Consider the following 21,610-nt stretch of genomic DNA (forward strand, 5'->3'; position numbering starts at 1 on the left):
AGACATCCAGATTGCACCAGTAGCCAAGAAGACTACCCTGTCATTTGAGCATTCCTCGCAGCTGAAGGACCCCCCTAGAACGCAAGATGGAGGAACTTTTAAGAAACTCTTAGGAGACCTTGGTGGCATTACTGAATACCAATACCGTCTCTACTTGTGTAGCACGATCTATGTCCCGTTGGCTTATGCAGCTCGAAGAACACCTGTCTACTGGTACTACTAGGGAGGACATTCTAGCTTTTCTACCTCTCCTCCAGAAGGCAACGGGGTTTCTGGCAGACACGTCGGCAGAATACATAAGAGTGGCAGCAAGGTCATCAGGTTTGTTGAACTTGGTGAGACGGGTGCTCTGGTTAAGATCTTGGAGTGGGGATGTAACTTCAAAGATGAAGTTGTTCTCTATTCCCTTTAAAGGGAAATTGCATGTTTGTTTCTGCCCCTGATGACTTACTAGAGAAGGCCTCGGACAAAAATGAAAACCCTGCCTGAACCTAGAAGTTCTAGGAAGAGACCCTTTTGTTCCCCCCCCCCCCCCCCCCCCGGGGAGCCTACTTCTCAATAAAGAGGGAAAGGCAAGTCGTTTTGGTGGAGCTACCCGAAAGGTGGACGAGGAAGAAATCTTTTTCTTCCCCACACTCAGCATCAAAGTAAACCATGACGCCAAGATAGTTGGGGGGTCACATCTCAAGGTTCCTTTCCCAGTGGCACATGATGTACACAGACCCTTGATCTCTACAGTAATATCAGTCAAAGAGGGGATAAAAATAGAATTATCCTCCTATGCCCCAGAGACTAAAGACAACACTACTCTCCTCTCCAGAGCTGCAATCCACCTTGGTAGCGGGAGTAAAAAGCCTGCTATCCTCAAAAGTAGTTTCCCTAGTCCCAGAAAGGGAAAGGAACAGAGGTCACTATTCCAATCTCTTCCTAATAAGTAAGCCAAAAGGATCTCATCGGGTTATAATCAACTTGAAACCCCTGAATCAGTACATAGCATAAAGGAAGTTCAAGATGGAATCGGTCAAGTCAACAGTCCCTATGATAGGTCAAGACTTTGTCATAACTACGATCGATCTACAGGATGCATACTACCATATCCCTATTCATCAGACCTATCGGAAGTTCCTAAGGTTCGTGGTTGTCCATGAAGAACATACAGTACACTATCAGTTCAATATTCTCCTGTTCGGAATATCATCTGCACCACGGATCTTCATGAAGATCATGTCTGAAGTCATGGTGTACATCAGAGGTCAGGATATCTGCATAATTCCGTACCTCAACAACTTTTTTTTAAATTCGTTTATTAAAACACTAAATTCACATGAAAATACACAATTTACATATTTCCATGTCAGTGCAGGTACATCATAAAGATATATTCATCAACATAATACTTTATACACCGATCGAGTCATGCAAATTTGAAATATAATAGTATGTCACATATACTGAAAATCCTAAAACTCAAACTATCTTACTGCCTAAACAAAACAAAACGGTCTCCATCACCTTAGCATAGCAGTTTTAACGTTCAGCGTGAAACACTCTGTTTCTCAAGTCTTTACTATACAGAATCTAGGCTCTCAACTACGTGATGACACAGTGAGGTATGACGAGTTCCACATGTCCCAGATTTTATTAAATTTGTCCAAACAGCCTCTATTTTGGTATAGAGTGCGTTCATATGGCACGATTAGATTTACCAATTCTATCCAGGCCCTAAGAGACGGATGTGAAGTGCCCATCCAATGCAAGGCAATCAATTTTCTTGCCAGGAAAAGCGTTTCTCTCAAAAAAATTTGAACATGGTGGCCCCACATCTCCTCCTCCAGTATCCCAAACAAACACACTGATGGGGTCAGGGGAACAGGAATTTGTACAAGGGAAGTCAACAACGAGGTCACCTCTTTCCAATAAGTCATAATAACTGGACATTCTTATATCATGTGTATGAAATCCGCCTCCTCCATATGACATCTAATACATTCTGAAGACCGGGACCACCCAATTTTAAATAGTCGCAGAGGGGTTAGATATGATTGATGCAAAATATATAACTGTATCATTTTATTGTTAGCCGAGGGCGACACCCTAGTTGGGGACTCAAGGGCCATCTCCCAGTCCTCACCCTGCAGATCGGGTATCAGGACCCTCCACTTTTCCCTTATCGGCAGTAAGGTAGCATCAGCACCCACGGACAACATATAAGTATACAATACGGAGATAAGACCCCGGGGTCCCTGCGACTTGAAGATCCCTATCAGTGGGAAAGAGGACATTACTTGCGCCATTTCCGCGCTACGAAACTGTGACTGAATCGCTGATCTGAGTTGAAGATATCGAAAGAACTGAGGTCTCGGTATATCATATTTATGCTGCATTTGTTCAAAGGACATTAGTGTTCCCTGTTCATAAAGATCATTAAGCGACGAAACACCATGCAGTATCCAGAATTGAGCGGAGGGGTGATTCAGCAAGCTCGGGAAATATTCATTATCCCATAATGGCAGTTCAGCTACAATACCATCAAAATGAATTACCCTTTTCACTTGTCGCCAAATCAATCTTGCCAGCTGAAGCAATGGCAGTAATCTAGAGACAGAGGGTTTGTTCACCTCCAAGAAACCCAACGGGCAGCTGATCTTGGCAGCCTGAGCCAGATGGTGTTCTGAGTTCGGTAAATCTCCCCCCGGCATCCATTTTCCCAGAGCTCTAAGTTGTCCAGCTAAGTAGTATAAGAAGAAATCTGGCAACGCCGCCCCTCCCATCTGTTTAGATCTATGCAAGGTGGATAATTTAAGTTTGGGTCTAGCTCTTCCCCAAATAAAAGATGTAGTTAATGAGTTCAAATTGGCAAAAAAGGATTTGGGGACCGGTACCGCACTATGTTGGAGGGAGTAATTAAGCTTCGGGAGAAGTATCATTTTTATCAAATTTATGCGGCCCGAGACAGATAAAGGCAGTTTACTCCATATTGCAAATTTATGTTTAACAAGCTCCAGCAACGGGAAAACATTAAACTGTAGATCAAGTCTACTACATCTTGGTATAATTATTCCTAGGTATTTAAAGCTAGTAACTACCGGTAATGGGGATAAAGTATTGAGGTGTGTCACCGAGCCTTGAAAAAGGGGCATCAAGGCAGATTTGTCCCAATTAATATATAATCCTGAACGCCTACCGAATCCCTCTATAGTGTTAATCACATGTGGCAAGGTCTCCTCCACCTCATCAAGAAACACCACCATATCATCCGCATATAGACCAATAGTATCCGTGCGGTCTGCTATCGTAATACCCCTAATAAGCGGGGAGGACCTCATACGAATCGCCAAGGCCTCTATTGCAAGGGCAAACAAGGCCGGAGATAGAGGACATCCCTGGCGAGTCCCCCTCTCCAAGGGGAATGATTCAGAAATAGAATTATTAATAATTATCCGAGCTCTTGGTTTCAAATATAATGCTGCAATCCATTTTTGGAATTTGGGACCAAATTGAAATCGTTGTAAACATGCAGATAGGAAGGGCCATTCAAGAGAATCAAATGCCTTAGCCGCGTCCAGCGAGGCCATGGCCCATTTATTCTCAGGTACCAACGTACTATATTGAGCTATTGACTGAACCCTCCTGATGTTAATAGAGGTACTCTTGCCCGGCATAAAACCCGTCTGGTCCGGATGTATTATATCTAATATTACCGTATTTAACCTAGTAGCTAGAATTTTAGTGAAAATCTTATAGTCCACATTAACTAGTGAAATAGGGCGATAAGATCCACAGTCTAGGGGGTCCTTCCCTTCCTTTTTTAAGACTATGATATTTGCTTCATAATAAGAATCCGGCAAGGAACCACCCTCCCAAATCCCCTGAAACACTTTCAAAAGAATTGGAACCAGAGCATCTCTATATTTTCTATATACTTCTATAGGGAAACCATCCGGGCCTGGCGCCTTGCCAGAAGCCATATCTGTTATGGCGCTGTTTACCTCGTCAAGAGTAAAGTCTGCGTCTAAAAAGGCTTGCTGTGCAGCATTCAACGTAGGGAATACTAAGTCTGATAAATAATGTAGGCATTCCAAAGTATCAGAATCTCCTTTGGAACTATATAGTTTTTTATAATAATCACAAAAGCATTGGAGTATGTCATCTGTCGAGGTCACTACAGAGTCGTCTGATTTCCGGATTTTAAGTATGGTGTTGGATGTATTGTGCTGACGCACCATATATGCTAGGAGTTTACTGGACTGGTTTCCCAGTTCAAAGTAAGTCTGCTTAGTAAAAAATAATTTACGCTTGGATTTAGTGTCCGTATATTGACTATGAAGTCTGTGCAAGTGTAACCACTCCGTCCTGTTCTCACTTGTCTGATTAGCTATATAGGCCGCCTCCGAGTCTCTCAAACGCCTATCCATGTCATCATCTTCCTTTGAGGTCAAGCGCTTAATATATGAGATGGTAGAGGACAAACAACCCCTCAGATATGCTTTGAGGGCATCCCAAAGAATAGTAATATTTTGCGGCATAGGGTGGGATGTAATGAAACAGTCCAGTTGGTCAACAGTCCGGTCTTCCGGGCCTATTAACTTCAGCCAGAATGGATTCACTTTCCAATTTATAATGTTCCTCACCCGACTCAGCTTAAGTTTAAGAATCACTGGACTATGGTCTGAGATACCTCTATTCCCATGACACACCTCTCTCACCCGTACCGCCAGGCTACTAGAGCCACATATACACTCACCGGCCACTTTATTAGGTACACCATGCTAGTAACGGGTTGGACCCCCTTTTGCCTTCAGAACTGCCTCAATTCTTCGTGGCATAGATTCAACAAGGTGCTGGAAGCATTCCTCAGAGATTTTGGTCCATATTGACATGATGGCATCACACAGTTGCCGCAGATTTGTCGGCTGCACATCCCAAAGATGCTCCATACAAGGCAGGATGGATCCATGCTTTCATGTTGTTTACGCCAAATTCTGACCCTACCATCCGAATGTCGCAGCAGAAATCGAGACTCATCAGACCAAGCAACGTTTTTCCAATCTTCTACTGTCCAATTTCAATGAGCTTGTACAAATTGTAGCCTCAGTTTCCTGTTCTTAGCTGAAAGGAGTGGTACCCGGTGTGGTCTTCTGCTGCTGTAGCCCATCTGCCTCAAAGTTCGACGCACTGTGCGTTCAGAGATGCTCTTAGGCCTACCTTGGTTGTAACGGGTGGCGATTTGAGTCACTGTTGCCTTTCTATCAGCTCGAACCAGTCTGCCCATTCTCCTCTGACTTCTGGCATCAACAAGGCATTTCCGCCCACAGAACTGCCGCTCACTGGATTTTTTTTCTTTTTCGGACTATTCTCTGTAAACCCTAGAGATGGTTGTGCGTGAAAATCCCAGTAGATCAGAGGTTTCTGAAATACTCAGACCAGCCCTTCTGGCACCAACAACCATGCCACGTTCAAAGGCACTCAAATCACCTTTCTTCCCCATACTGATGCTCGGTTTGAACTGCAGGAGATTGTCTTGACCATGTCTACATGCCTAAATGCACTGAGTTGCCGCCATGTGATTGGCTGATTAGAAATTAAGTGTTAACAAGAAGTTGGACAGGTGTACCTAATAAAGTGGCCAGTGAGTGTATAGTCCAAGCGAGATAAAGTGCGTCTGACAGATGAGTGACAAGTAAACTCCCTTACGTCGGCGTGGCATGTTCTCCAGAGATCTAACCAACCAGTACCTTCCATGAATATTGACAATCGAGATGGTGAAGGATTTACATCTGTGATCTTCCCATCAAGCCGAAGTCTATCCATACATTCATCCATTAGCATATTGAAATCTCCCATACACAGAACATGCGCATCTGGATAGTTTAAGGCAAAATCAACCGCCTTCTTGACAACCGACATCTTAGCAGGGGGAGGGTTATATATACATATTATAACATAGTCCTCTGAATTCACAGTCGCGTACACAAACACAAAACGACCTTCCGGATCTCTCCGAACCTCTCTGACCTCCCATCTGATATCCTTATGAATTAACAGAGATACTCCTCTAGAGTAACTAGTGTGGAATGCATGCACAGACCATTGTACCCAAGGTTTTTGCACATAACGGGCTGAGTCCCTAGTCAGATGTGTTTCGACCAAAGCTACTATATGAGGGTGATAACGTCGTATCTGAGAAAATACTTTGACTCTCTTACGAGGCGACCCAAGGCCCCTTACATTCCACGTCATGCATGTTATGTCAGACGCCATATCTCATCAGTCTAGAATGTATAGTGTCACGTCGAACTTCTGCTACACCTGTAGTGGAGAAAAACATGGCAGTAATTTCTAAGTAACTAACAATAAACAAAATCAAAACATTGATAAGCAAGAAGTGCTTCATAAGGGAGCAAAAAATCGTGCTCCACATAACCCAGTTCAAAAAAGGGGATACCATCTCTGAACACAGAGTTCGGTAAAGTTGTTTCCCAGGACGCTGGCAAAGGAGCTCCCCTCCCCGTCAAGGAAAATCCGGCGAGAAAGTTCCAAATTCTAGATAGATGAAGACAGCGGTCCTCTTAGGATTTCTCTCCTCCCCCGCCCGCCCCCACAAACGACCGCATCCACTCCTCAGCCTCAGCTGGAGTTGCAAAAAAGGAAGAAGAGCCTTGGTATACCACTCTGAGCCTGGCAGGGTAGAGCATTGAATATAAGATGTTTTTCTCTCTGAGCCGTTTTTTAATCTCCATAAATTGAGATCGTTGTCTTTGCAATTCCATGGAGAAATCTGGAAACACAGAGATAGTGGCATTGTTATACTTGATAGGACTTTTTTGTCTAGCCAAGCGAAGGACAGTGTCTCTGTCCTTGCAATTAAGAAGACGTGCCAGAAAGGGTCTCGGTGGAGCGCCGGGAATGGGAGGCTTTGTCGGCACTCTATGGGCTCTTTCCACAGAAAAGGTGGCTGAGAATCCATCTCCCAAAGTATCCTTAAGCCAGTCCTCCAGGAATGTTTCGGGGTGTTGACCCTCCGACCGCTCCGGCAGGCCAATGATGCGAATATTATTCCGTCGCAGTCTGTTTTCAAGATCGTCCGCCTTCTGTTTCCATGCATTTATAGAGCCAGCTACCTTTGTCAATTTAGTCTCCATAGGCCCATAATTATCTTCCAAGCGAGACGCACGTGATTCAACCTCTGTAATACGTCCTCCCATGGTCTGCATGTCCTGTCTGAGGCGCCCCACTTCAGAGTGCACCTCCTCTATCTTCCCCGATAGTGATGTCCTGGTCAGTGATATAGCTTGCATCAATTGCTCGGATGCCTGTTTCAGTGTCAAGTCCTCCTGATCTCCATCCTCCTCACCGTCAGAGGCATAGTTTTTTGATTGGTTGTCAAGTTTGCTCACAGGCGAAGGAGAAGTTTTTTTTGAACGTATACTATCAGGTGGATCCAGTCGTGCAAACTTTTTAAGTTTATCAGCTGTGCCCGAGTTTTTAGAGCGGCTCATAATGAGTGTTAAGGAGTAAAATATCACTGCAGCAGAATATGGCTTAGTCGACAAGCCACCAAGTCACAATGCACAGCTGGCAGGGTCCTCCCTGTGCAACCTCGCCAAAGCAGCAGTATAATGCAGAACTCACCGCTATAGATACAAAGGAGGGGAGAGTCCCAGGAGCAGCCCCCACCACAAATAAGGCTCAGTTTCTTATATTAGTTGTAGGCTCTATCTCCCAGAGCGCAAGTTGTAGGGTCGGCTGTCTGGAGATCACGGCGAATTTATAACTCCTGTCTGGGTAGCCGTGCAGGGGAGAGGTTTTAATGTTATGGGCGGCACCGGAGCCAGTCGGCTCTATATAATATAGTGCGGAAGCAACAAGGGGGGAGTACGGGGTCCGTCTTCCAGGACTCACACCGCACAATTCCCCTCAGTACCTCCGTGAGTTGTGGCGAGTTTCAGCCAGCTCCCTCCTGAGCCCCAGGGCACACTTCGCGCCTTCCGACTCCACCGCGCGCTGCAAGGAAAATGGCCGCCGCCTCCTGTCTTCTCTGTCCTTCGTCCGCGTGTCTCGGGGATCTCGCCCGACCGAAGCCGCACCTCGCGCCCTCTCAGAAGCCGGGGACCCCCAGGCACCCAGAGGATTCCAGCGGTGCTCACCGAATCCCTCCGGGGTAAGTATATATCGCAGGATTTTGCAGGATTATGGGAGCTCCAGCCTGGCGCGTCTATTCAGCTCCGTTACATCGCCACCCCCCTTACCTCAACAACTTTCTGCTGGTGGCTCCCACAATACCGATTCTCCAGGAACATCTGCAGATAACGACTCATATCCTGTCATCTCTGGGTTGGCTAGTGAACCACAAAAAATCAGACATGGTTCCCTCCACAACAAAGACATTCCTGGGGGTTCTGTTAGATTCTTGCAAGCAAACATCTTTTTTATCCAAACATAAACGGATCTTAAGATCAAGGATGAACACTGCAAATCAAGAAAGCAGTGCCTATAAGGTGTGCCATGTGAGTCCTTGGATCCATGACATCTTGCATCCAGTTTGTAGCATGGGCGCAGGCACATACAAGAACACTACAGACTCATATTCTTGCAAATTGGAATGGATTCCCAGAGTCTTTAAACAGAAAGATCCCAATACTACCTCTGGTAAAATCCTTGTTAGCTTGCTGGCTCAGCCCAAATTGCTGAACAAATGAGTCCTTTGGATTCAGAACCCCATGACCACTATAAAGGTAGATGCAAGCAGAAAGGGATGGTGAGCCTTGATTTTCCAAGACGTATTCCAAGGACTCTGGTCAGAGAAGATCAGCCAACAGTCCTCAAACTTCAGAGAACTAAAGGCAGAAGAGGAAGTGCTCAGAGCCGTAGTAGCTCTAATTGAAAATACCCATGTGAAGATCTGACAATGGTAGCCCACTTCCATCACCAAGGGAGCACGAGACACAAGGAACTAAAATTAGTTTCTGCATAATATTCTCCTGGGCCGAAGAACACCTTCTGTCAGAAGATATGGAAGACCTTCATTTCACGGAGTGCGCCCGAAGATCCAGACCCACATCAGCCAAACATTGCACGAATCCTGGATTTCCTACAGGAATGTCTCAAATCTAGTACCCTCAAGGTCAAAGTGACAGCGCAAAGTTCCTATTTTGACCAGATCCTCTACGACCAGCGCTGAGTAAAGAGATTTAAAACAGCAGCATCTCGCCTACATCCCAGACTCACAAATCTAGTCCTCTCCTGGGACCTCAATATTGTCCTTAAAGAGATCACGCTACCACCCTTTGATTCCTTATCATCTATAGAACCGGACAGACTTTCCTGGAAAACAGCCTTTCTTGTAGCATTAACTACAGAAGAATGGGCGAATTACAGGCGCTCTCAATAAACGAGCCCTACATGAGGATTCTGGAGGACCGACTCATTCTTTGGGTAGACCCATCGTTCCTACCTAAGGTGGTTTTGGAATTCCACAGGTCTCAGGAAATTATCCTTCCTGGCTTCTGTCAGGATTCAATAAATGAATGAGAAAAGGAGTTCCACACTCTTGACGTACGGAGAAAAGTTCTTCACCATCTCCAGGAAATGAGAAAGTATAGGAAAGGCCAGAATCTATTTATCTATCTTCAGTGTCAGAATAAAGGGAAGAAAACCTCCATCTCCACAATCGCCAACTGGATCAAGAGAGCAATTACTGAGGCATACCAGATCCAGAGCGTTCCACATCCGGAGAAGTTCAGGGGTCACTCTACCAGTGCGGTATCGGTCTCCTGGGCTGAGAAAGCCAGCGCTTCCTTCAAGCAGATATACAGAGCTGATACCTGGTCTTCGGTCTATACGTTCTCCTGATATTACAGACTAAATTTTTAATATATGTTAAAGATTTAGCCTTTGGGATAAAAGTCCTCCAGTCTACTGTCCCTCCCTAACATTGCTTTTGGTTATTTCTCCGATGTGCTGTTGTGGGGGGTTATTAGAGAAAATAGAATTAGACTTACTAGTAATTCGGTTTCTAATAACCCACCACGACAGCAAGGGTAATTCCCTCCCCTTGCTTATTATTTTTTGCTTTATTAAAATAAGGATAATAAAATTTAATTTGAAGCATTCATACTCCTGTGGTCCTTTATAATACTGAAGGGAGGATGTGGGAGGGGCTATTTGACCTCTTCTGTGTTTTCTGTCCCTATAAGATAACATATGGGGTTACATTCTCAGGTATGCTGTCATGGTGGGTTATTAGAAACTGAATTAATTGTAAGGCTGCAGTCACACTATCGGTATTTGGTCAGTATTTCTCATCAGTATTTGTAAGCCAAAACCAAGAGTGGGTGATAAATCCAGAAGTGGTGACGTGTTTCTATGATACTTTTCCTCTGATTGTTCCTCACCTGGTTTTGGCTTCCAAATACTGATGTAACATACTGACCAAATACTAGTAGTGTGACTGTAGCCTAAGTCTAATACTATTTTTTGAAGTACTGTCCCCTTTTTCCCAATTTATTGTCTATTTATTGTCCATGGAAACAGTTGATCGTTCCTTTGCAGGCATGAACAATTATTTGGCTGGGTTCACAAGAGAGTATAAAAAATAGTCTAGAACATTCCAACAATTTTTTTCAACTTATCAAATGTATGCATTCCTTTTTTTTTTACAGCAGCAGTTATTAATGTTATGTGTGCTATTAATACATATATTAATACAAGACCATTTCCTATGTGAAAAAAAGTATAGTAGATCTGTAAAAAAATCAAAAACATTCTATACAAATGTCCTATATAAGACTTGAATGGGTGACTCTGACCTGATGCCTGATGTACAGACGAAACGAGTCCATGTTGCGTTTTTTTTTTTTACATGCAGATTTGGTCTTTGAAAAAAATCGTTAATCAGCACTGCCCCATTTGGTATGATTGGTCCAATTTTGTGGGTTTTTTTCTTGGACAGCTCTTGTACTGAAAATATGCACTTGTGAACCTATCCCTTGTTTGATTTCTTTTCTAGTGCTGCTCTCTTTTTTTTCTTCTTAAAAACTTACATGAGATGTCCATATTTTCTTTTCAACATTAAACTCTAAAGTATTTGATGGCTTTAAGACATATTCAGTGTGAGGCATGAAATCTAAAGCAGAAATATCATGGCCAAATAGCATGAGTATTGTCACAGGGTTACCACAACACTGCAGAGCCAGAAGACCGCAGCGTCTGATTGCTCCTACTCTGGCGCTGAGAAGCACTTCTTCATTTTAAATGTGTTTATTTCTTCTGGCAGAACAGGGGTTAATCGGCCATGTTAGAAATCCCCCTGTTCATAGCTGAGCTCAGTTAGCCACTCTTTTCCCCTTTATAATCTGGGCTCTGTTACAAATCCTTGTCAGTGCAAGCATTTGTTGCATGGCTAACGGAGGGAGAGGAGTTCATATGAGAAGGAGAGTTGGAGGAGTTATCTGTGACTGTTGTTTGGTTTGTATGTGTGGTAATTACTTATACTTCTCTATTTTGGTTTATTCCCCTACCTCCATGCCCCTCTGCATTCCTCTGTTATATATGAGTGAATATTTTGTATGCCTGGAGTTTTCTGTTAACCCTTGTTTGTGTTGCCTTGTTTGTCGGGTTGGTGTACTAAGGTGCACATTAGCACCCCTCTTCCCTGGGTGGGGGGAGAGAACAGATGAAGAGCTAACTCAGGAGATAAGGCAAGGGTGGACACCCCAGCATCTTCACCCTTCAGAAGTATCCGGGGAGTAGTGTGAGCTAGGGCATCCTCTAGTGAAAGGAGCCAAGATTCCTCATCTCCTGTTTTCCTATTACAGCCCCGTGACATTTGAGGTGTAGTACTCCCATCTCCCCAGCATACCATATTGGAGCCCAAGATAGCTTTGCCTGACAGGTTCTCTGGGTGGCATGACAAGTTTGCTGTGTTCCGGGAGGCCTGTAAACTGTACGTCAGGTTACTTCTGGTTTCCTCAAGTACAGAAGATCAATTTGTGTGGATAGTTATCTCGTTCCTCCAGGGGGACCAAGAAGCATGGGCCTTTTCTCTCCTGTCTGATTCTCAGTCACTTCAGATGGTAGAGGGATTTTTTCTGGCACTGGGTTTTATATATGTTGACCCCGATTGTGTCTCCTTAGCTGAGTCCACACTGTGCCAACTTCAGCAAGGAGACCGGCCGGCGGAGATATATTGCTCTGAGTTCCAGAGGTGGGCCACGGACACCAAGTGGAATGACCCCACACTCCATAGTCAGTTCTGTGAGTGGCTTACAGTAGCTCTGTATGAGACTCCTGACTCCCTTGAGGGAGCCATGTCTCTGGCAATCTGGATTGATCGCCGTCTTTGCCAGAGGCATAGGGAATCACCACTGTGTGCGGGAGGTCCGGGGTCAAGGGAGGTCAGCACTGAGCCTACTGAGGAACCCATGCAGGTGAAGGCGGCACCTCACTCTAGTAAACTACCTTGTATCCGGCGTAAGGGGCGAGTGTGTTTCAGTTGTGGTAAAAAGGGCCATTTCTTGGGCACATCTCCCTCCCGATCACATAGTAAACAACTGCCAGGAAAACTAGATGGCTCATGTTGCGGGGAGATAAGCAACCCAGGTGTCCTCATCACCTTTGTGGGTAGGACACAGTTTTTTCTACCAGCCATAATCCATGTGGGTGGAATTAAGGTGAACGTGTCTGCATTTCTGGACAGTGGGGTGGGGTTTAATTTGATTGACACTAATGCAACGCCCCCACTGCCGCAGGGCCGAGGGGTACCCGGTACCGGGCCTCTGAGTCTCTGCTCTGGGGTTGTCACGGTGGCTAGGCCCGGTCCGTGACCCTGCCGAGGGGCGTACGGTGATAGGTATAACGGATGATGGTGATGGTGAGGCTGTAGTGGTGCGGTGCAGTAAATAACGAGGACACCAGGTTGCAGTCTCTTTACCTCTTTACTGAAGATCTCTGGGTCCTCAGTCCAGAATCTGGATAACCAGGCTGCGCAAGTCCGGCCGGTCCAATGGCACCTCCAGACTTCTCTTAGCAGGTGGAAATCTGTGCCTTCCTTCTAGCGCTATGTGTTGCGGTCCTTCCCTGCTGTGCTTACGGAAAGTCCCCACAACTGTTGTGTCTGTTTCTTAAGTTCCCTCACAACTAGATTAGATGATGTTCTGCTAATCCTCCGTCCCTCCCTGATGTTACGGTTGGGACGGCACCCGTTTGACGGGTAGGCTCGGAGCTCTTCCGGGACCCTAGAGTCGCCCCTCTCCACAAGTTGCCCCCCAAGACTGCATAGGTGATTTAAGTGAGACAGCCCGCCTTAGACTGACTGTCCTGCCGCTGTTTAGAGTGTCGCTTGAAGCTGGATGTTGTAATACTCCCTCGGCGTTCCGGCCACCGGTAGTGCGCCTCAGTAGGGTGTTGCCTCGGTCTTACGGCACGACCCCTACTGGTATTCTCCTATTGCCTTGATCTCGTTTCTCACTCAGCACAATCTATCTCGCTTCTCGTCCTTCCTTGGGCACCGCCGCTATCCTGAGCAGGCACGGTCCCGTTACGTTCGCTCAAGTTGCCAAGTCCCTGTCAGGATCCCACCCCTGACAGAGACCCCACTGTATCTTCCCCCACAACACCCTCTGCCACAAGGTGTTGCCTGGTTCCAACCCAGTCAGCTTTCTAAACTAACTTCCTGCCTGACCCCCAGTTTACCCACTATGGTGGGGAGTGGCCTAGTGAATAGAACCCTTAGCTCCCCCCGGAGGCCCGACTGTGAAATGTATTGGTGTCTGTGATACCTGATCAGATGAACTCCTTCAGTGCCATCAAACGTACCATAGCTCCCCATAGTGGCGGAGCCACAGTACTGCAACGACCAGGACTCTGGGGCGCTGCACTCCCCCCTGGTTAAACACAGTACTCCGGGACTGAGAAGAAAACAACAATACAAGTTAGCAAAAAGACATACAGTTTTGTTGAGTGCAATAACAATAAGTATATTTAAACAGAGCTTCCCTTTATGGGAGGTGAGGACACTTGAACGTTACCAACATGGTTAAATATCATAGCAACATGCTATAAATAACTTTTCTTACCCAACCGGGTATTCTACTAGTACAAACTTGTTGAACAATAATTTAACATTGCCTTTAAGGACGTACACTCTGAATCCGCTAAAGACCTTCTTATAATCACATTATAAGGCAATTTAACTTTTACATTCTCCTTCTTTAAATCTGCAGGACCGCCTGTCCTAACGGCGCCAGACCTACTGCCTCTCCTTTCTTTCAGGGAACATCATCAGCATTTCTTTACAATTAACTAGTTGGATACATATAACTTTCTCACATAAACATTATCATCACGTTCTCTTTATCGAAACATTATTGCTATCTCTCAGTCTTAAAGCAATACTATTCTCTAAGTGCAACACATGAACGTCCCCTTTAAGAGGGGACCAAGTCTCTATGAGGTAGCATGTCTTCTCAAGCTACCAGTCTGTACTCAACAAAGGTTCCAGTGTGGTATCTTCACAAAGAGTCCTTTTTGAAGTAAAACCAGTAGGGAGCACCTTTAATAAGGTGCAAACTATTTACAAAAAGTTTGTATCATGCACTGTTCATGATTGCGGCAGTTCTGGAAACTTTGCAAAAACTCAGAAAAAAATAAACAAAACAATAGGGATCCCGGGTCAACAAAGGGATCCCTTTAAAAGTTAACCCTGAACGGGTTTAGCAGCAAAACAGGAAACAAACAAACAGTTAAGAAACTATGTACATATTTTAAGAGTAGTATTATCTTACTCATCTTGTAATGTGGGGGGTGGTCTTCTTCCGGGCCTCACCCGGCCAACGGGTCGCCTTGGGGTAACAAGGGCCGGTCCTGGCTCCAGCAGCGACAGGATCCCACGCCGGGATGCCCTCCTTGCTTGTGGCCGAGCGCGACCCAGAGGCACGCGGTGGACCCGGACCTCCTGAGATTCCTCGGGGGCTGGTTCCGGCTTCTTCTCTGCAGAAGGCTCATCTTCCATCGTTCCGGTAGCAGCCTCCAGGGCGACGCACCGCTGGACACCCCGAGCTATCCAACCTGTTCCACCCGCTTCCCTCTTCCACCGGGTGTAGGTCACGGCATCGCCAGGTTCCAGGTCGGCGTCATACCTTCCTCCACAGGGCTCGACTTCTTCACGGTCAATGCGAACCTGCAGTGGCTCCCCGATCTCTTGGATAACTCCCTTCCCATGTCGGGAGTTAAAGGAGACCACCACACCCCAGTGGGACGGTGGAGTTTCTTCCACACTGGTTAGATCAACCTGAGCGGCAGGCTGAGGTCTCTTCCGCCAGGCTGCCATGAGGCGCCGCAGATGTTCGGCCTCCGGCAGGATCCTCAGGCCCGATGCGCGCAGTTCACACTCTGCCGCGGCCTGGATGGAGGAGGCAGGGGACACTGGAGACAGGCGGACCTCCGTAGGCTGGCCCAGCCGAGCGATCACGCGGGCATCGGCTTCCAAGCGGTAGGCTATCCGCCGGGCTTCAGCCGCGGCCACGCACTCCTCGGACGGCGGCCGGGGAGGTCGGCCCATCGTTGGCTCTGCAAGGGTCAGCTCTCGCAGTGACGGCGTATCCTGGGCTGCATCAGGTTGCACAGCCTCTCACCGAGTCTGGTCATTCCCATGCGGTGTTCCTGGTGTCGCCATTTTCGCTTCTCCAGTGTCCTCTTCCTGCGGTCTCTTTCGTGGGCGGCCCCGTCTCCATGGTCTCCATCCTCCAAACAAGATCAGGAGGCGGACCTCGGCTGTTGACGGACACGTCCTCAGGACACAAAAATATTTAGACTGGGCGGCCATTGTTTTTCGCGCTCTTCAGCCTTTCCACGCCTACTCCACGCCCCTCTTCTTCTCCTGCGCTTCTCCTCAGCGCTGTAATGGCGGCGGATTTTGGCGGCAAGTGGCACAGCACAGTCTTTGCAATAAAGTACAGTCCAAGCACAATAAATCACAGTTCCAAGGCACACATGACCTGATTTTTCAGGCTTAAGTAGATCCTGTTCGTGACGCCAAATTTGCAACGCCCCCACTGCCGCAGGGCCGAGGGGTACCCGGTACCGGGCCTCTGAGTCTCTGCTCTGGGGTTGTCACGGTGGCTAGGCCCGGTCCGTGACCCTGCCGAGGGGCGTACGGTGATAGGTATGACGGATGATGGTGATGGTGAGGCTGTAGTGGTGCGGTGCAGTAAATAACGAGGACACCAGGTTGCAGTCTCTTTACCTCTTTACTGAAGATCTCTGGGTCCTCAGTCCAGAATCTGGATAACCAGGCTGCGCAAGTCCGGCCGGTCCAATGGCACCTCCAGAGTTCTCTTAGCAGGTGGAAATCTGTGCCTTCCTTCTAGCGCTATGTGTTGCGGTCCTTCCCTGCTGTGCTTACGGAAAGTCCCCACAACTGTTGTGTCTGTTTCTTAAGTTCCCTCACAACTAGATTAGATGATGTTCTGCTAATCCTCCATCCCTCCCTGATGTTACGGTTGGGATGGCACCCGTTTGACGGGTAGGCTCGGAGCTCTTCCGGGACCCTAGAGTCGCCCCTCTCCACAAGTTGCCCCCCAAGACTGCATAGGTGATTTAAGTGAGACAGCCCGCCTTAGACTGACTGTCCTGCCGCTGTTTAGAGTATCTCTTGAAGCTGGATGTTGTAATACTCCCTCGGCGTTCCGGCCACCGGTAGTGCGCCTCAGTAGGGTGTTGCCTCGGTCTTACGGCATGACCCCTACTGGTATTCTCCTATTGCCTTGATCTCGTTTCTCACTCAGCACAATCTATCTTGCTTCTCGTCCTTCCTTGGGCACCGCCGCTATCCTGAGCAGGCACGGTCCCGTTACGTTCGCTCAAGTTGCCAAGTCCCTGTCAGGATCCCACCCCTGACAGAGACCCTACTGTATCTTCCCCAACAACACCCTCTGCCACAAGGTGTTGCCTGGTTCCAACCCAGTCAGCTTTCTAAACTAACTTCCTGCCTGACCCCCAGTTTACCCACTATGGTGGGGAGTGGCCTAGTGAATAGAACCCTTAGCTCCCCCCGGAGGCCCGACTGTGAAATGTATTGGTGTCTGTGATACCTGATCAGATGAACTCCTTCAGTGCCATCAAACGTACCATAGCTCCCCATAGTGGCGGAGCCAGAGTACTGCAACGACCAGGACTCTGGGGCGCTGCACTAACTTCGTCCAGGTCCAAACCCTCATGACATATACTCTGTCCAGATACATAGCCATTATCACCATTGACTCTGCCCCTTGAGACAGGGGCATTTTACTCAAGTCGTCCAAAACTTACAGCTTCAGGTGGGGGCCGTGCACACTGAGGTGTTAGACTGTTATGTGCTAGAGGGTCTGCCCTTGCCTGTGGTACTGGGACTTCTGTGGCTTGCTTTGCACAATCGTGTAGTAGATTGGCAGGCTCAGGAAGTAGTAAAATGGAGTGGGTATTGTCAAGGATACTGCTTGGGTACCCAGTTTTCTAGGGTGGATACCCAGTCTGTGCCTAGTTACCTGTCAGATTTTGGGGATCTGTTGTTGGAGCAGGGGTGCCAAGAACTCCCTCCTCATCGTCCTTATGATTGCGCCATAATCTCATTCTTGGTGCCAAACTGCCCAAGATCAGACTTTATGATATCTCTGGTCCAGGGAGACAAGCCATGAATATCTACATCGCAGAAAGCCTGGATAAAGGTCATATCAGACCATCCTCATCCCCCATTGCCGTGGGGTTCTTTTTTGTAAAGAAAAAGATGGGGGTTACGCCCTTGACTGGATTTCCGTGAACTCAATACGATCACTGCCTGTGATTCTTATCCGTTCCCTCTGATTCTAGACCTATTTAATCAAATTGTAGGGGCAAAATGGTTAACTAAGACGGACCTCAGGGGGAGTATAATCACATCTTCATTAAAGAGGGGGATGAGTGGAAAACAGTCTTCAATATGCCCGAGGGATACTATGAGAATCTGCTGATGTCTTTTGGGTTGACGAACACGCCCGCCGTCTTTCAACACTTTATAAATTACATCTTTAGTCACCTGGTAGGCAGATTCGTGGTTATCTATCTGGATGACATATAAATTTATTCACCTGACCTTGAGTCACACCAGTTACATGCCAGGTAGGTCTTTCGTATATTCCGAGACAATAAATTATGTCAAACCTGAGAAGTGAATGTTCTCGGTTGAGGAGATCCCTTTCCTAGGATTTGTTGTCCTCCACCAGTTTTCGTATGCATCCAGTGAAAGTCCGGGCGGTATTGGATTGGGATCGTCCTGAGGATCTTTGAAGGTGTTACACAGGTTTTTAGGTTTTGCCAACTGCCATAAATCCATAAAGAACTTTTCTGTAGTAGCCAAGCCTCTTACAGATATGACCAGGAAGGGGACGGACTTCTCAAAGTGGTTCATTCCTGCCAGGGAGGCATTTGATACATTGAAGAGGTGTTTTTCTTCTGCGATGATCCTTATACAGCCTGTCGTCTCTGAGCATTTTATCGTGAGGTCGATGCGTCTGAAGTGGGAGTGGGGACTGCTTTGTCGCAGGGTGCGTCTCCTGGTAAATAGCAACCATGTACTTATTTTTCTAAAAAACTGTCACCTGCTTATTATGACATTGGTAACAGGGAACTCTTAGCAATCAAATGGGCTTTTGAAGAGTGACGTTACTTTTCGGAGGAAGCTGTTCATCCAGTTATGGAAATCATGGATCATAAGAATCTGATATATTTGGAATCGGTGAAATGTCTAATACCTCGAAAGGCAAAATGAGCATTGTTCTTTGCAGGCTTAACTTTTTTGTAAAAAACTAAAACATTATGGAAGATGTCTTATCTAGGGTTGACAAATTCAAAAATCGCCGACTTTCGGCAAAGTCGGATTTCATGAAACCCGATTGGGTGTGGGACCGGCCATGAGGTCGGCAATCTGCGCGCAAAAGTCGCATTTCATATGACGCTTTCAGCGCCATTTTTCAGCCAATGAAGGAGGACGCAGAGTGTGGGCAGCGTGATGACATAGGTCTCGGTCCCCAGCATCTTAGAGAAGGGAATGACAGGGATTGGCTTGCATTCTGCGGCGTCACAGGGGCTATAAAGGGGCGTGCACGCCGACCGCCATCTTACTTCTGCCGATCTTAGCATAGGGAGAGGTTGCTGCAGCTTCATCAGAAGAAGGGATATAGTTAGGGAGGGAAGATTAACCCCCAAACTGCTTGTGCTGTAGCGATTTCCACTGTCCAACACCACCTTTTTTTTGCAGGGACAGTGGAGGCTATATTTTTGTGCATCAGCTCTGTAGCTTATTAGGCTGCCTTATAAGGCTCCCTGATAGCTGCATTGCTGTTTGCACGCTGCTGTGCAAACCAACTGCTTTTTTAAAAGCAAAAATCCTGTTGCTCCTTTCTGCACAGTTATCTTGTTTATTTGTCCACACTTTGGTGTGCAGCAGTCCTTTTTATTGCTGCCATACTTGTCCTGAGATCATTGTACGGAGATTGAAATTGTACTACAGTCCTTGTATTTTTTCATATATCTTCCAGCCACTTTCTGCCACTTAGATTGCGTTGTTATATACACTGGGCCTGAGTTTTGGTTCAGTCTCCCCCCCAAAAAAGTGAGATTCAAATTCTCACAAAGTGGATATACTTTAGTCCTGTTAGTTTGTCGTATATCAGCCAGCCACTTTCTGCCACTTACATTGTGTTGTTTAATACACTGGGCCTGAGTTTTGGTTCAGTCTCCCCCAAAAAAATAGAGATTTAAATTCTCAACAATTTTATATACACCTTCTACCTTGTTTTACAGTACCATATAACGGTTGTCATTTTGGTTAGATTTTCCAAAAAATGAGGAAGTCTGGTGGAAGAGCCCGTGGGTGGTGGTTCAATACTGACCGAAAAAAGGTCAGTGCTGCTGGTTCAATACTGACCAAAAAAAGGACACGTCTGGCTACCCAAAATGTTGATGATCTAACCTTCATTAAAATGAACCAATCATGGATTTCAAATTATTTTGCCCCACCTTCCCCTGCTGACACCTAGCTTGCCTGAAAAATGTCTTGCTTTTGGCCTCCTCTTACTGACTTCTCCAATTCCTCCATTTGCAGCTGCTGAATGTCCACCATAGGCCATTTTTATACCTCCCTAAATGGGCTGACTCCCGCCACAGGGCCATGGTTACCACCTGGCGCAAGCACCCGTGCGAGTGCCGTTTGCCTGGACTGGTGGGTGGGCCCACTCTTGGGCGACGGCACTGGCACAGGGTCCCTCATAGTACAATGAAGTGTCTCTGATGGTGGTGGTGCACAACCAACGTCAGACACACCGTCGTAATATGAGGGGCCCTGTGCCAGTACCGCCGCCCATGAGAGTGTCCCCCCCAGCTCGAACAGAGCTCTACCACTTGCAATACTTACCTCTCCCTGCTCCACCACTGTGTAGTCTGTGCTGTTAAATCCTTCAATGGCACTGCCAATACAAATTTGTTGAAATGATAGATGATAGTCAAAATATACAGTGGCCCTAGCCTCCTTTTAGACCAGTTAATACTTTGCGCCTACTACCACTGTCTGCTACTCAGCAGAGGAGCCCACCCCTGTACCTAGCTATGCCACGTGTTTATTTATGAACAATTTTTTGGCAGACATTTAGCCCACTTTATTATTTGGGCCTACTAACTTAGTCTGCTACTCATTACAGCTTTCCTCCACTGAACAAAGCAATGCCGCCTGTTTAGTCCTGTTACCACATTTGAACTGCATTTAGCCTACTTTATTATTTGGGCCTACTAACTGTGTCTGCCACTCATTACAAAAAGGTAACAAGGGTGCTCACTGTCCGTAGTGGGGGGGTGCTCAGGAGAAATTAGAATCCAATATATTGTATAACTCCGGCACACCAAATTGTTTCAAAATTATGTTGCTTTTATTAATTATTTCTCATTTCAAAAAAATGGTGGGATACCATACAAAAAAGGAAAAAGGTCACAGTTTGTAGACATATGAGAAGAATCCCCGACGTTTCGGCGCTTATTGCCTTTCTCAAGGGGTTTCTGTCTATCTGTAATATACATAGATGTAAGTAAATACACAAAATAATATAATATATGCGAAATACTTTTTTTAGAGCCACGCCAACACTGACCCAACAAAGGAAGACGAGGAGGGGGAAACAGCTACGGAACAGAACAACGCAGAATGGCGACCAGATCACAGGTACCAACGTTGACACCAACATTATTTACAACATCTCATCTAGGTGCCTTTCCCCTCCGGAAATGACTTTGTTACAAAAGGGACTAACATATTGTCCAGTTCCTAGATTAAACACCTTCCGGTTAGATCAGGAGTTACATCGCTTCTTCAGGAATATAAGACTGAAAGCTCATTTTTCCAATATTCCAGATAATACTACCCAATTACCAGACTCTATTGGGTCCACATTCTTCCTGCGCAGTCTTAATCTACGTATTCCTAGTCATTACCAACCGCCTTGTACTTACCATCCGGTAGAAACTTACATTGATTTTGTAAAGAGGGATATTAAGAGAGATCTTGAGTCTATAGAAAGAGGACATTTGCACCTTAAACATAACCTCACTA

The 21,610-nt window shown here is 46.4% G+C and overlaps 1 long non-coding RNA gene across 1 annotated transcript in view; it reads left to right on the forward strand.

The window, feature by feature from the left end:
* Positions 1 to 21,223, forward strand: part of LOC143817334 (uncharacterized) — a 154,802-nt gene extending 133,579 nt beyond the window's left edge. The window contains exon 4 of the long non-coding RNA XR_013224125.1: positions 21,135 to 21,223. This is a non-coding gene — a long non-coding RNA (uncharacterized LOC143817334). The remainder of the gene's footprint in view (positions 1 to 21,134) is intronic.
* The last annotated feature ends 387 nt before the right edge of the window (positions 21,224 to 21,610 follow it).

Source organism: Ranitomeya variabilis, chromosome 1 (assembly GCF_051348905.1).
Source record: "Ranitomeya variabilis isolate aRanVar5 chromosome 1, aRanVar5.hap1, whole genome shotgun sequence".
Lineage (NCBI taxonomy): Eukaryota > Metazoa > Chordata > Amphibia > Anura > Dendrobatidae > Ranitomeya > Ranitomeya variabilis.